Source organism: Papaver somniferum, chromosome 6 (genome assembly GCF_003573695.1).
Source record: "Papaver somniferum cultivar HN1 chromosome 6, ASM357369v1, whole genome shotgun sequence".
In the NCBI taxonomy this organism is placed as follows: Eukaryota; Viridiplantae; Streptophyta; class Magnoliopsida; order Ranunculales; family Papaveraceae; genus Papaver; species Papaver somniferum.
The window spans coordinates 73990595-74003233 of NC_039363.1; the positions used below are offsets into that span (position 1 = coordinate 73990595).

At 40.3% G+C, this 12639-nt stretch overlaps 1 pseudogene; it reads left to right on the forward strand.

Moving 5' to 3' along the window:
• Window positions 1-11509: 11509 nt before the first annotated feature.
• LOC113292113 lies at window positions 11510-11609 on the forward strand (annotated as a pseudogene).
• Window positions 11610-12639: the final 1030 nt, after the last annotated feature.

The window sequence follows — 12639 nt, forward strand, 5'->3', positions numbered from 1 at the left end:
GATCATATTACCTGGGAATATCTCTTGTTATCAACTCAAATGGGCTCGTGTGACCACCCCTTGCATGCCCGATTGATCTCCGCTCGTGTACTAGGCGCTTTTAGCAACACCACCTGACCATTTCGGTTCGTCTCGACTATACTAGTGCTGGCTAGGTGGCCGATTAAAGATCACAAAGGAGCTGCTAAAGCACAGTTCTTAGGGATGTTAAACAAAGGCAAGGTGGTCGAGTATTAAATCTACAAGTGGTATCATTTGCCAAAACTGTGTGGCACGAGTGCACATGTTACCAATTCTCCGCAAACAAACAATATGTCCCAAGGCAGTCAAAAAATGGCGCGCGCAAAAGAAAAAGAAAAAAAGAGAAAGAAGAGAGAGAAAAGAACGAAAGCGCCACATACGAGACCAGAAAGCCACGCGTCTGGTCACTAAAAAACACCATGTATTGGTAACTCTAACTTTGGCCTCGTCTATTCTCATTTCTGATACTACAACTGTTTATAAAATATGGAAAGAAATTCACTGACACATGCATATTCGTTTGCCTTTGGCATGATTATATCCAATGAGTCTGGGTACTATGTATACATACATGACACCCATCTTGGGAAACCGAAAATGATATATACCCCAACTCTTTACCCCACTCCCTTCCCCTGCTTATGTGTCATGCAAACATTGGTTAAACTAAATGATAATGGGACCCCTTGCTAATCTCAATCTAGAAAATCAAAGGCTAAAAACAGTGTCATCTAATGGGAAAAGGGAATGGGGGAAATGAACGGGGGAAGTGTAGCAGCTTCGAAGGGAAACAATACACCTGTATGTTCCATAAGAAATACACCTCACTTTAAATAATAAAGCATAAATTAGAAACGAAAATGTTAGATGTACTGAAGAGAAACACCGCAGTGTGCACCGTGTGTGTGAGAGAGTGGGACCCACTACTGCCTCACTCTCTATCCCAATGTTGAGAGACGTTGCAGGACCGCCCGAACCCATCTCGATGCATACTGCGGTGTATTTCTTCGGTGTGTATCATGGCTTAATTGGAAAAGGAAAGATGCCAGCACACTAACATGGTCTTAACTTGAATTTTTGTGTATTATTTTTTCATTTGCATCTGTATACGCTCGACGTCCTTGGTTATACTATGCCTTATGTACACGCGGATTCTCTTCATTCCGCTATCCTCTACTTTATGATGATAACTGTATGCGCAATATCTTTCCCTCATAATGTTTTGCGTAGATACATGAAAAATATACATTTGTCATCTATCTACATGTGTAAGTTGTCACTTTATTAATTTTACAAAACATCAATATTATCTTGTTGTGAAATCCATGATCTTCTATGTACCAAATAAGAAAATTATAGTAACGTGCTCCGGGCACCATGCTAGCGAGGGTCCATAGAGGCCGCTTGAACAAATACAAATGTGGAAAAAGTTACGGGAATGTCAAAGGCGTCCGATCAGCTGACAAATTTGTAAAAGGTTGCGGAACGTTAATGCCGTCCGATCGACTGACAAAAGGTTGCGGGAAAGCCAATGACGCCCGGTCGACTAACAAAAGGTTGCGGAACATTAATGACATCCGATCGACTGACAAAAGGTTACGGGAAAGCCAATGGCGCCCGATCGACTGACAAAAGGTTGCAGAACGTTAATGACGTCCGATCGACTGGCAAAAGGTTGCGGGAAAGCCAATGGCGCCCGATCGACTGACATAAGATTGTGGAACGTTAATGATGTATGATCTACTGACAAAAGATTGCAGGAAAGACAATGGCGCCCGATCGATTGACAAAAGGTTACGGAACGTTAATGACGTCCGATCGACTGACAAAAGGTTGCGGGAAAGCCAGTGGCGCCCGATCGACTGACAAAAGATGGCGGAATGTTAATGACGTCCGATCGACTTATTAAAGTTGCGGGAACGCCAATGGCACCCGATTGAATGACAAACTTACTAAAATATGGGAACACCAATGGCGCCTGATTGATTAAAAATTTGCAAGAACGCCAATGGCGTCCGATCGACTGATAAAAAGTAGTAGGAATGTCAACGACACCTACTCAACTGGCAAATAACGGAAGGGTCAAGACCGACCAATGGACGGGAACAAGCGCGTTCATTTTATGCCCCGCCCACCTTCACCTCAAGGTGTTAAATAAATTCAGGGGGGAATAGGCGCGTTTATCTTATGCCCCACCTCCCACCTTCTACCTTTCAATAAAAACGAAGGGGGAGTAGGCGCGCTTGTCAGATGCCCTGCCCTCCCACCTTTTATTTTTAAATAAAAACGAAGGCGGAGTAGGCGCGTTTATTATATGCCCCTCCTCCCATCTTCTACCTTTCAATAAAAACGAAGGGGGAGTAGGCGCGTTTATCAGATGCCCCGCTCTCCCACCTTTTATTTTTAAATAAAAACGAAGGGGGAGTAGGCGCGTTTATTATATGCCCCGCCCTCCCATAACCTATCTTTTAACAACAATGAAGGGGGAGTAGGCGCGTTTATCATATTCCCCGCCCTCCCACATCATATCTTTTAAATAAAAACGAAGGGGGTGTAGGCGTGTTTATCAGATGCCCCACCCTCCCACCTCCTATCTTTTAACAAAAACGAAGAGGGAGTAGGTGCGTTTATTATTTTCTTTCACATATCGTCTCTCAAAAAATAAAAGGGGGGAGAGGGGGTGAGAGAGTAAAACACGCTCTTAGTCACAAACCCTTATCCATCCCCTCCCATTCAAAAGGTTAATGGAGGTAACACACACATGTAAACAAAGATTGAAAAAGGCGATCCGATCGACCACAGATATAGAAAAAGATGACGGGTTGCCCCGTGCATCCGATCGGTCACAGATTCACAAAGAAGGCGACGTGTTGATACGCTCATCCGATCGGGCGAGGTATAAGGGCTTATCTCCAGTACAAAGGGTTCACCCCTCACCTTGAAAACGCGTTCTTCCTATCCCAGACATAATCATGACGAAAACACACCTCCATTAGTTACCCCCTCTAAACGCCCCCCAACCACGCGGAACGGTTAGAGAAAATAAAAGAGCGGGGCTAAGTAAAGATTACACCTTGTCTTCACCACCTAGCTCGGAGACTCTCAAATTGTGCTAGCAATACAATCCAAAGGTCCAAGTACACGTTCAGTCATTTCATGCAAGAATTCTCGGAAAATACTTATCAAAACGCTCGTCGTGCATGTCAGCCGCTTCTTGCAAAAAACTATCTTGTTTCATAAACCCCTCAAACCCGCGGACTGGGGACTCGACTCGAGGAGACTATACAAGGGACACTATAATGGAATGCAATATGAATATCGGGTTATTTAAAAATTGACCCAATAGTCAGGGGACTAATGTTGATACATGAAAAATATTATCCCTTAGCCGGGCTAGTGTGCCCCCAATAGGGAGGCAAACCCAACTGTTTGAGGGTGAAAACAGTTTCTGTTGGTTTCGGTAATTTCACGTGTTGTGGGTGAGAAACGAGTCTTAATCCTAAACAATATACTGCAAGGGAGTACTTTAGATTCGAGAGATCAATCTGTACAAATCCGGCCTAAACCAAGAAATGGTCGTTCCAGAATTTCTTCGGTCACAAAGTGAAGGAGAAGGGTTGGTTTTGGGGAGGGAAGCGAAGAGAGTGTTGAGACCAGAGTAGTTGATTCTGGAAGAGTAGTTTTTTGACTTATATCAGAAAGTGAAAGCTAACAAGTGATTTCTGAGTGTTGTATGCTCCTTCTCCAAACTTGTTGTTTGGTGGTAATAGGTAAGACCTGTTTATACAAGTCCAAGTGAAACGTACTCTGGTCTCGTAAGAAATAGAAACGGATGAGTAAATGGGAGGAGGTGGTAATCGGTAACTGATGTGATTTGTAGATAGTGGTAAAAGTGGTTCGATTCTCAGACTTGTGAAGGATATTAATTAGACTTAAATTCTAATATTAAAATAAAAAAACTCACTAAATTTTTTAGCAAACTCAATCAAAGATGATATCAATATTAAAAGAAACACTGAGGCTAAGATTCCACTATTTTCCAAGTTCAAAGTGATTAAACCAATACTTATATGTATGCAATTTTATCGTTTAATTTGATTCTAAAATGTTGCAACAAGTACATTTTCAAAAGTAATAATTGTAAATACCAAGTATGAAGCATCAAAAGTCTTAAAACTAAGCATACTCCATAAAAATAAATCACAATCACTCAAATCAAAATCATATTCAATAATAGTTCAAGGAAAATAATCATATAATTATTGCAAATAAAAAAATAAAATAGAATATACCACTTTTTGTTGGAAAAATAGCTTCCTCTATCGCCTCAGCAATGGGGTTTAGCTCCTCATATTAATCATGATCTCAAAATATGCGTTTGTTGCTCAAAAGATGATTAAAAGAGTGAAAAGTAATAACACAGACTGTTTGCAACAGTGTATTGGTGTTGCAAAACAACTGTTACAATGGGACTGTTACAGAAAACTGTTGTAAATAATGTTGCTTTGTCGCTGATATTAAGACCCTAGAATACGACTGTCCTGCACAGCTTAATGTTCTTCAGCTGTTAAACAACGACACAGTTCTGCGACTATTTCCCGTGCGTCAATGTTCTTCGCGTTCTTCCTCTTCAGCAGCAGCAGGAGCAGAAACAGAATTTGGTAAAGCTCTGATTTCTTCTTCTCTGGCTCTCCTTAGGTTCCCAAACTCTCGACATCTCTTCTGTATGACCCAAGACATCTATTTATATCAAAAATACCGATTAAATCTCTCTCAAATCTTCCAAAATCTCTTTCCTTCTCTTCAAGGCCAAGTTGCGGCAATTTCTTGTTTTAGAATTTCTACGCATTTCTGAGCTTTCCTTTTTATTCTAAACTCTTCCTTAGATAGATACAAATCTTTGGGAAAGTTTACAGCACTTTAATCTCTCTAAAATTCCCTAAAACAGGTCACACACGTGACTTTCAATTTTTTTTTGTTGTGATAAAAATCCGTCAATTGAGCCCAGTCTAATCGATTTAAACACCCATATCAGATTCCTAGACCCGTAAGGAGTCTATCCTATGAAAATCATAGGTTTAATCGACCTCAAACTCCTCCAAATCACGATTTCCAAAATCTGTTCTTCACCGCACCTATTTTCCCGCCAAAACCTGGTTTTTGAAATGTTGAAGATGGTTGCCCCTTATCCAGAGTAGGGGTGCGATTATCAACTTCCTGGAAATTGGATGCCCCTTAGTAATTAGGTTACCCCTTATCCAAAGTGAGAGTCCGAATAGAAAATGTCCTCCGGGTGCTTTCCGACAACTTTTCGAGCCAATTTTTTCCAAAAATGTTTACTGGCCAAAAATACCTACAAATAAATAAAACACCATAATAAGTACAAAAATGAGCCCTAACAATATATAGAATCGAGACAAATCGGACACAAAAATGTGTCTATCAAATACCCCCAAACCTATTATTTGCTAGTCCTCGAGCAAAAATAAAATAGAAATAAAATCCTAACTCACTTTCGCAGGCATCGTCGATTGCATTTAGCGTATGCAATAAGCCTTTAAACCCCTAGGTGTCTCTAGTGGCGGAGTGTTGTCTCTGGAGGGCTTACAAGAGGTATACCCACAAAACCTTTATACTCCAGACCCTAGCTATCTACACCGAACCTTCGAAGGCACTAAAGAATCTCCTTGGTTGGCATACTTATTGACTACAGGAGGAAGTACCCTGATGCGAAATTCCAATTGTTCTACACGAGTTTGCACTCAAGCATACTAAAATACATATATAAGTAACAGAGCTCTACTCAGATAGTTGCACTATGGAAATCAATATCCGGAGTCAAAACTAATCACATGGATAGATCAAGAAGATGGATATAGAAAAACATATATGGTTTTGATGTTTACTAGGTGAACGGTGTTTCTCATATCTGTCTGAAGGCCTCCGCCAAAATGAACCTATCCTAATGGACTGAGATACCGGTCTGACTAATATCAACACACTGGCATATACAAAGGTACCAGTGGTAGATAATCCTAACTCTAGGTCAACACAACTGGCATGTACAAGGGTTCCAGTGGTCGACTTTATTGAATTTATTCCAGTTGGTCTGATGGTCTGGTCTTTTTTTCTTTTTCTCTTTTTTTTCTTTTTTTCAACTCTTTTTTTTTTACTTTTTTTTTTTTTTTTTTTTTTTGTATCTCAATCACTCTAATTCACCCTAGCATTGGTAACAACTTGAATCGTGAGCCCCACCTAATCACTTAGAGAAACATAGTTTAAAAACAAAAAAAAAAACAGAAGTGAAAAGGACTCAACGAGATATGGTGAAACTATCATGTTTTTCTAACACCTGAGCTCTGTGCTTTTATGAATAGACTCTTTAGATGTTGCCATCTAGTCAGATTGGTTCCTCAACTCCTACAACCAAAATGCTTCCATCCACTTAGATTGGTTAGTGCATCCTTAATAGGATAAATTTCTAGGCTCTGGAGTTTATTTTTGCAACGAAAAGGTAACAAAAAGTTCTACCCACCCCCACTTTCTAACATTGTCCTGTTTCTAATCAAAGAACAGTACCAAAAATATAAGTAACATGAGGAAATAGTAAGAGAGAAGTCGGAAAGATAGTACCTGGGTGAAGTGTAACCAAAAACCTACAAAAATATTATACAACATACAAAATCGCCTCGATGGTCAATCAAGGTAAACAGGGTCCTCCAGAGGGACCTCCTCAACATCACCTGTAGGAAAAGGCTCTAAAAAGGGCTTCAATCGCTGACCGTTAACCTTCGAAGAACTACTACCATCTGGTGTCTCAATCTCAACAACGCCATGAGGAAAAACAGTACGGACCACAAAAGGACCGGTCCACCGAGAGCGCAACTTCCCGGGGAATAGATGCAAACGAGTGTCATACAGAAGAACTTTTTGACCTGGAGAAAATGACTTTCGTAAAATATTCCTATCATGCACAAGTTTCATTTTGTTTTTATACTCCTTAGCACTATCGTATGCATCTCTACGAATCTCGTCCAACTCATTGAGCTGGAGCTTTCTTTGAGCTCCTGCCTTGTCAAGTGAAAAGTTTAAGTTCTTAATAGCCCAATAGGCTCGATGCTCTAACTCAACAGGCAGGTGACACCTTTGCCAAACACTAAACGATAAGGTGACATTCCAATGGTGTCTTAAACGCAGTACGGTAAGCCCATAAGGCATCAGTAAGCCTCGACGACCAGTCTTTCCTATTTGGATTAACTGTTTTCTCTAGAATACGTTTAATTCCCTATTGGAAACCTCTACCTGACCACTAGTCTGAGGGTGATATGGGGTTGCTACTTTATGGGTAATACCGTATTGTTTCATTAAAAGAGCAAACGGTCTATTACAAAAGTGTGAACCTCCATCACTAATTATAGCTCGCGGCGTACCAAAACGTGTAAGTATATTCTCTTTCAAAAACTGGACTACGACCCTGTGGTCATTCGTTTTACACGGAACCGCCTCAACCCACTTAGACACATAGTCTACAAGCGACAAGTATGTAAAGATAACCAAACGAAATAGGAAATGGACCCATAAAATCAATGCCCCACACATCAAAGACCTCAATCACTAAAATAGGGTTCAAAGGCATCATATTTCTACGGGAAATGGTTCCTAACTTCTGGCAACGCTCACAAGAACACAATGACTATGGGAATCTTTAAACAACGAAGGCCAGTAAAATCCACACTGCAAAATCTTAGCAGCAGTCTTCTTAGCACTAAAATGACCCCCACATGCATGTTCATGACAAAAGGAGATAATACTAGACTGGTCACTCTCAGATACACATCTCCTAATAATCTGGTCCGGACAATACTTAAACAGATAAGGATCGTCCCAAAAGAAATGCTTAACCTCGGCTAAAAACTTAGAACGATCTTGCTTACCCCAATGTTGAGGGGTTTGACCAGTAACAAGATAATTCACTATATTTGCATACCAAGGTGATTGGGAAACAGAGAAAAATTGTTCATCAGGAAAGATATCCCTTATAGGAAGGGAATCACTAGGGGAATTAACAACTAGCCTAGACAAGTGGTCTGCTACTACATTTTCTGCACCCTTTTTGTCTCTAATGTCTGGGGAAAATTCCTGTAACAATAGGATCCATCTAATCAATATAGGTTTAGTATCCTTCTTAGATAAAAGGTATTTCAAAGCATCATGATCTGTATAGATTATGATCTTAGAACCTAATAGGTAGGACCTAAACTTATCCAAGGCAAACACGATGGCTAAAAGTTCCTTCTCGGTAGTTGTGTAGTTCATTTGTGCATCATTCAAAGTTTTGCTAGCATAATAAATCACATGAAGTAATTTGTTTTCTCGTTGTCCTAAAACGACGCCTATAGCATAATCTGAAGAATCTCAAAGGGTAGGTTCCAGTTAGGTGCCTGGACTATCGGAGCAGTAGTGAGTAAAGTTTTAAGCTTCTTAAAAGCCTCTAAACAAGCATCATCAAAGACAAACTTAACATATTTGGAAAGCAAATTGCAAAAAGGTCTAGAAATCAAGATAAAATCCTTAATGAATCGACGGTAAAAACCTGCATGCCCTAGGAATGACCTAATATATTTTACGGTTTTTGGGACCTGTAAAGTCTTAATAAGGTCAACTTTGGCTTTGTCTACCTCTATACCCTTTGAAGAGACGATGTGCCCTAACACAATTCCTGATTTAACCATGAAATGGCATTTTTCCCAATTAAGCACTAAATTTTTTTCCTTACACCTAGTCAACACTAATGTCAAATGATGCAAGCACTCATCGAAAGATGAACCAAACACTGAAAAATCATCCATAAAGACCTCTAAGAACCGTTCTACCATATCAGAAAATATGCTCATCATACAACGCTGAAAAGTTGCAGGGGCATTACATAGCCCGAAAGGCATGCGTCTATACGCAAAGGTACCAAAGGGACAGGTAAAAGTGGTTTTCTCTTGGTCTTCTGGGGCAATAACGATCTGATTATAACCGGAGTAGCCATCTAAGAAGCAATAGTGACTATGTCCAGCTAATCGCTCTAGCATTTGGTCGATAAAAGGAAGGGGAAAGTGATCCTTCCTTGTGACCTTGTTCAATTTCCTATAGTCAATACACACACGCCATCCCGTGGTCACTCGGGTTGGGATTAATTCATTATTATCATTCTGGACTACAGTGATACCTGATTTCTTGGGGACAACCTGAACAGGGCTGACCCACTTACTGTCTGAAATTGGGTAAATAATACCCGCATCTAACAACTTAAGCACCTCTTTTCGAACTACCTCTTTCATGTTAGGGTTCAGTCGACGTTGCATCTCCCTAGAAGGTTTGGAGTCTTCCTCTAAATGAATCTGATGCATACACACAGTAGGACTTATACCCTTAATGTCTGCTATAGTCCACCCTAAAGCTTCCTTATTGTCTTGAAGTACATTTACTAGCCTACTTTCCTGATCACTATCCAAATTGGAAGCTACAATCACAGGTAAAGTCTCAGATGGGCCTAAAAACACATACTTTAGAGTATCGGGTAGTGGTTTAAGGTCCAACTTTGGGGGCTCTTCTAAAGAAGGAATTAGGGTAGTCTCAGAAACTGGTAACGGTTCGAACCTAGCTTTCCATCTATCAGTGTCTAACACAGGGGTAGAATCTAATAGAGCATTCACCTGTTCAATAGTGCTATCGTCGTCAAAATCTAAACCAAAATGGGATAGACAACTTTCTAATGGGTCTTCAGACAAGATGTTTGGTAATGACTCCTGAACTAAGGCTTCTATCATGTTCACCTCCTCAACACATGTGTCATCTAGCTCATGAGGTTGCTTACTGACATTAAAAATGTTCATCTCCATAGTCATATTACCAAAAGATAAACTCATCACACCATTTCGACAGTTAATGATCGCATTAGACGTAGCTAAAAATGGGCGACCTAAAATCACAGGTATCTGGTTCTCTGGGTCAGGGACAGGTTGGGTATCTAGGACCACGAAATCCACTGGATAAATAAACTTGTCGACCTCAATAAGAACATCCTCGATAACACCTCGAGGGATTTTAACAGACCTATCAGCTAACTGCAGTGTCATCTGAGTAGGTTTCATTTCACCAAGTCCTAGCTGTAAGTATACATGGAATGGCAGTAAGTTCACACTGGCTCCTAAGTCAAGTAAAGCTTTTTCTACCCGGAAGTTACCTATTGTGCAAGCAATGGTAGGAGAACCTGGGTCTTTGTACTTTGGAGTTGTGGTGTTCTGAATGATTGAACTTACGTGACTAGCTAAAAAGGCTTTCTTATGGACGCTAAGTTTTCGCTTTCGCGTACACATATCCTTAAGGAACTTGGCATAAGCAGGAATTTGCCTAATTGCATCTAATAAGGGAAGGTTTATGGTAACTTGCTTAAAAACCTCCACTATGTCATTAAAGTTCGATTCCTTCTTTGTTGGTACTAATAGCTGAGGAAATGGGGCTCTAGGCCTAAAATCAGACCTTTCAGGAACCGAATTCACATCATCAGAAACTTTATCAGTCTCTTCAGCTACTGGTCCTGAGAGGTGAGATCCTGAGGGGTGAACTACAGTATGTTCACTATCGGGCATGGTTACCTTATTGTCTACAACTCTACCACTTCTAAGGGTTCTAACAACATTCAATTGATTCGATGGTTTTGCACCTAATTCATGAACTCCTCTAGGGTTGGGTTGTGTTTGACTAGGAAACTTACCTTTTTCTCTCAAAGAATCACTTATCAGACCAACCTGGGTTTTTAACTCGGAAATAGCCTGACTATTTTCTTGTCCTATCCTGTTACTAGCTTGTAGACTCTGTTCTACGGATAACTGAATTTTGCAGTTTGCTGAGTTAACAAGGCGAGAGATTCCTCTAAACTTAGGATTTTCTTATCTGACTGATTCTGAAACTGAGCTAGTCCTGAAGGATTCTTAGTATAGCCAAAACCTGGGGGAGCATTAGAATTACTAAACTGACCTTGACTTTGGCCCTTAGACCACGAAAGGTTCGGATGGTTTCTCCAACCAGGATTATAGGTTTCTGAATATGGGTCAATCTTTTGACGGTTATCAAATCTAGTGTTATTATAAAGAGCATTGGCTGCTCTTCAATATTCTGGCCTTCCCAAAAAGGCTCCACTCTACCACTAGTCTGGCACACTTCTAAGGCTTCTAACCTTTTTTCTATAGAAGCAATTTTGGCATCTGATTCATAGCCTCCTTCTACCCTATTAACGTTTCCTCTACTTAAAAGAATTTTTTTCTGGGGTGCCCTACTATTTTCCCATTGCTGGGTTTTTTCGGCGATTTCATTAAAAAATTCCATCGTCGCATCAACAGTTTGGTTTTCAAATCCACCAGTGCATAGAGAATCAACCATGGTCATTGTGGAGTAATCTAAACCCTCATAAAGGATCTGAACTAGCCTAACCTTTTCTAAACCATGATGAGGACACTGGGATAATAAATCATTGAACCTTTCCAAATACCTATATAAAGATTCTCCCTCTTGTTGTGAAAATGTGCATATTTGCGTCCTAATAGACGATGTTTTGTGCCTAGGGAAAAACTTATTGAAAAAGGCATATGTAAGTTGTTCATATGTCTCAATTGATTCGGAGTCCAAACTATACAGCCACGACTTGGCCTTATCTTTCAGGGAAAATGGGAATAACCTAAGTTTCAAAGCATCATCATCTAAGCCTTTAATTCTTAGAGTACTACAAATTTCCTCAAAATCCCTAACATGGTAATAAGGGTTTTCATTTTCTTTCCCTAAAAAGATTGGGAGCATCTGTAAGGTCCCAGGTTTCAGTTCATAGGGTGGCTCCGTTTCCGCTAACTTAATACGCGAAGGACGAGTAGTCCTAGTTGGATTCAACAAAGCTTTCTAAGTTGCCATTTCTGGCGCTATCGGAGCAACATGGATTCTCTCCTCAGTCAAAGGACGTTCAAAAACAGACTCTTCAAAAGTCGGACTTTCTAGATTAAGGTAATCGAGACGCTTCGAACTACTAGCTTTCTCTTTAACAAATCTACCTAGTGCATCTCTTTTACGTTCAGGCATACAATAGAATTTTCTAAATTGTAAGGGTAAGCAAACACAGATCAAGGCCGACTCAACCAAATCAAACCTATTGATTTCTAACAAACAAAAAGCATGATGGCTCCACTTAGATTGTTTCTAGACCAGCTTTTAATCCTTCGAACGGGAATTCGTTACAATTTAAGCAAACCCCTCTGGAATCAATCCGAGTTAACGTAAGTTGAATAGAGGCGAGGAAAGCTCGGTGGAGCTTTGATACCCAAGGCCTCACCGGTATTACAAGGCAGCGAAGTCACGCATTCAACTTACAGAAACCGTCAAGAACTTCGAAGTATGCTTAAAAGAGTAACCAATATTTTTCGTATGACTTTCCTGTTAAGCTCGTTACCCTATCGGTGTCATTCTAGTCAAAATTTTAGGCTTAGGTTCGCGTAGGTTACGTGTTCCTAAAGCGGGCAAGAAGATAACGGTGATGAAATCCGAACCCTTATCTTGTATGGCCAGGCCTTGCCCTTTACTAGA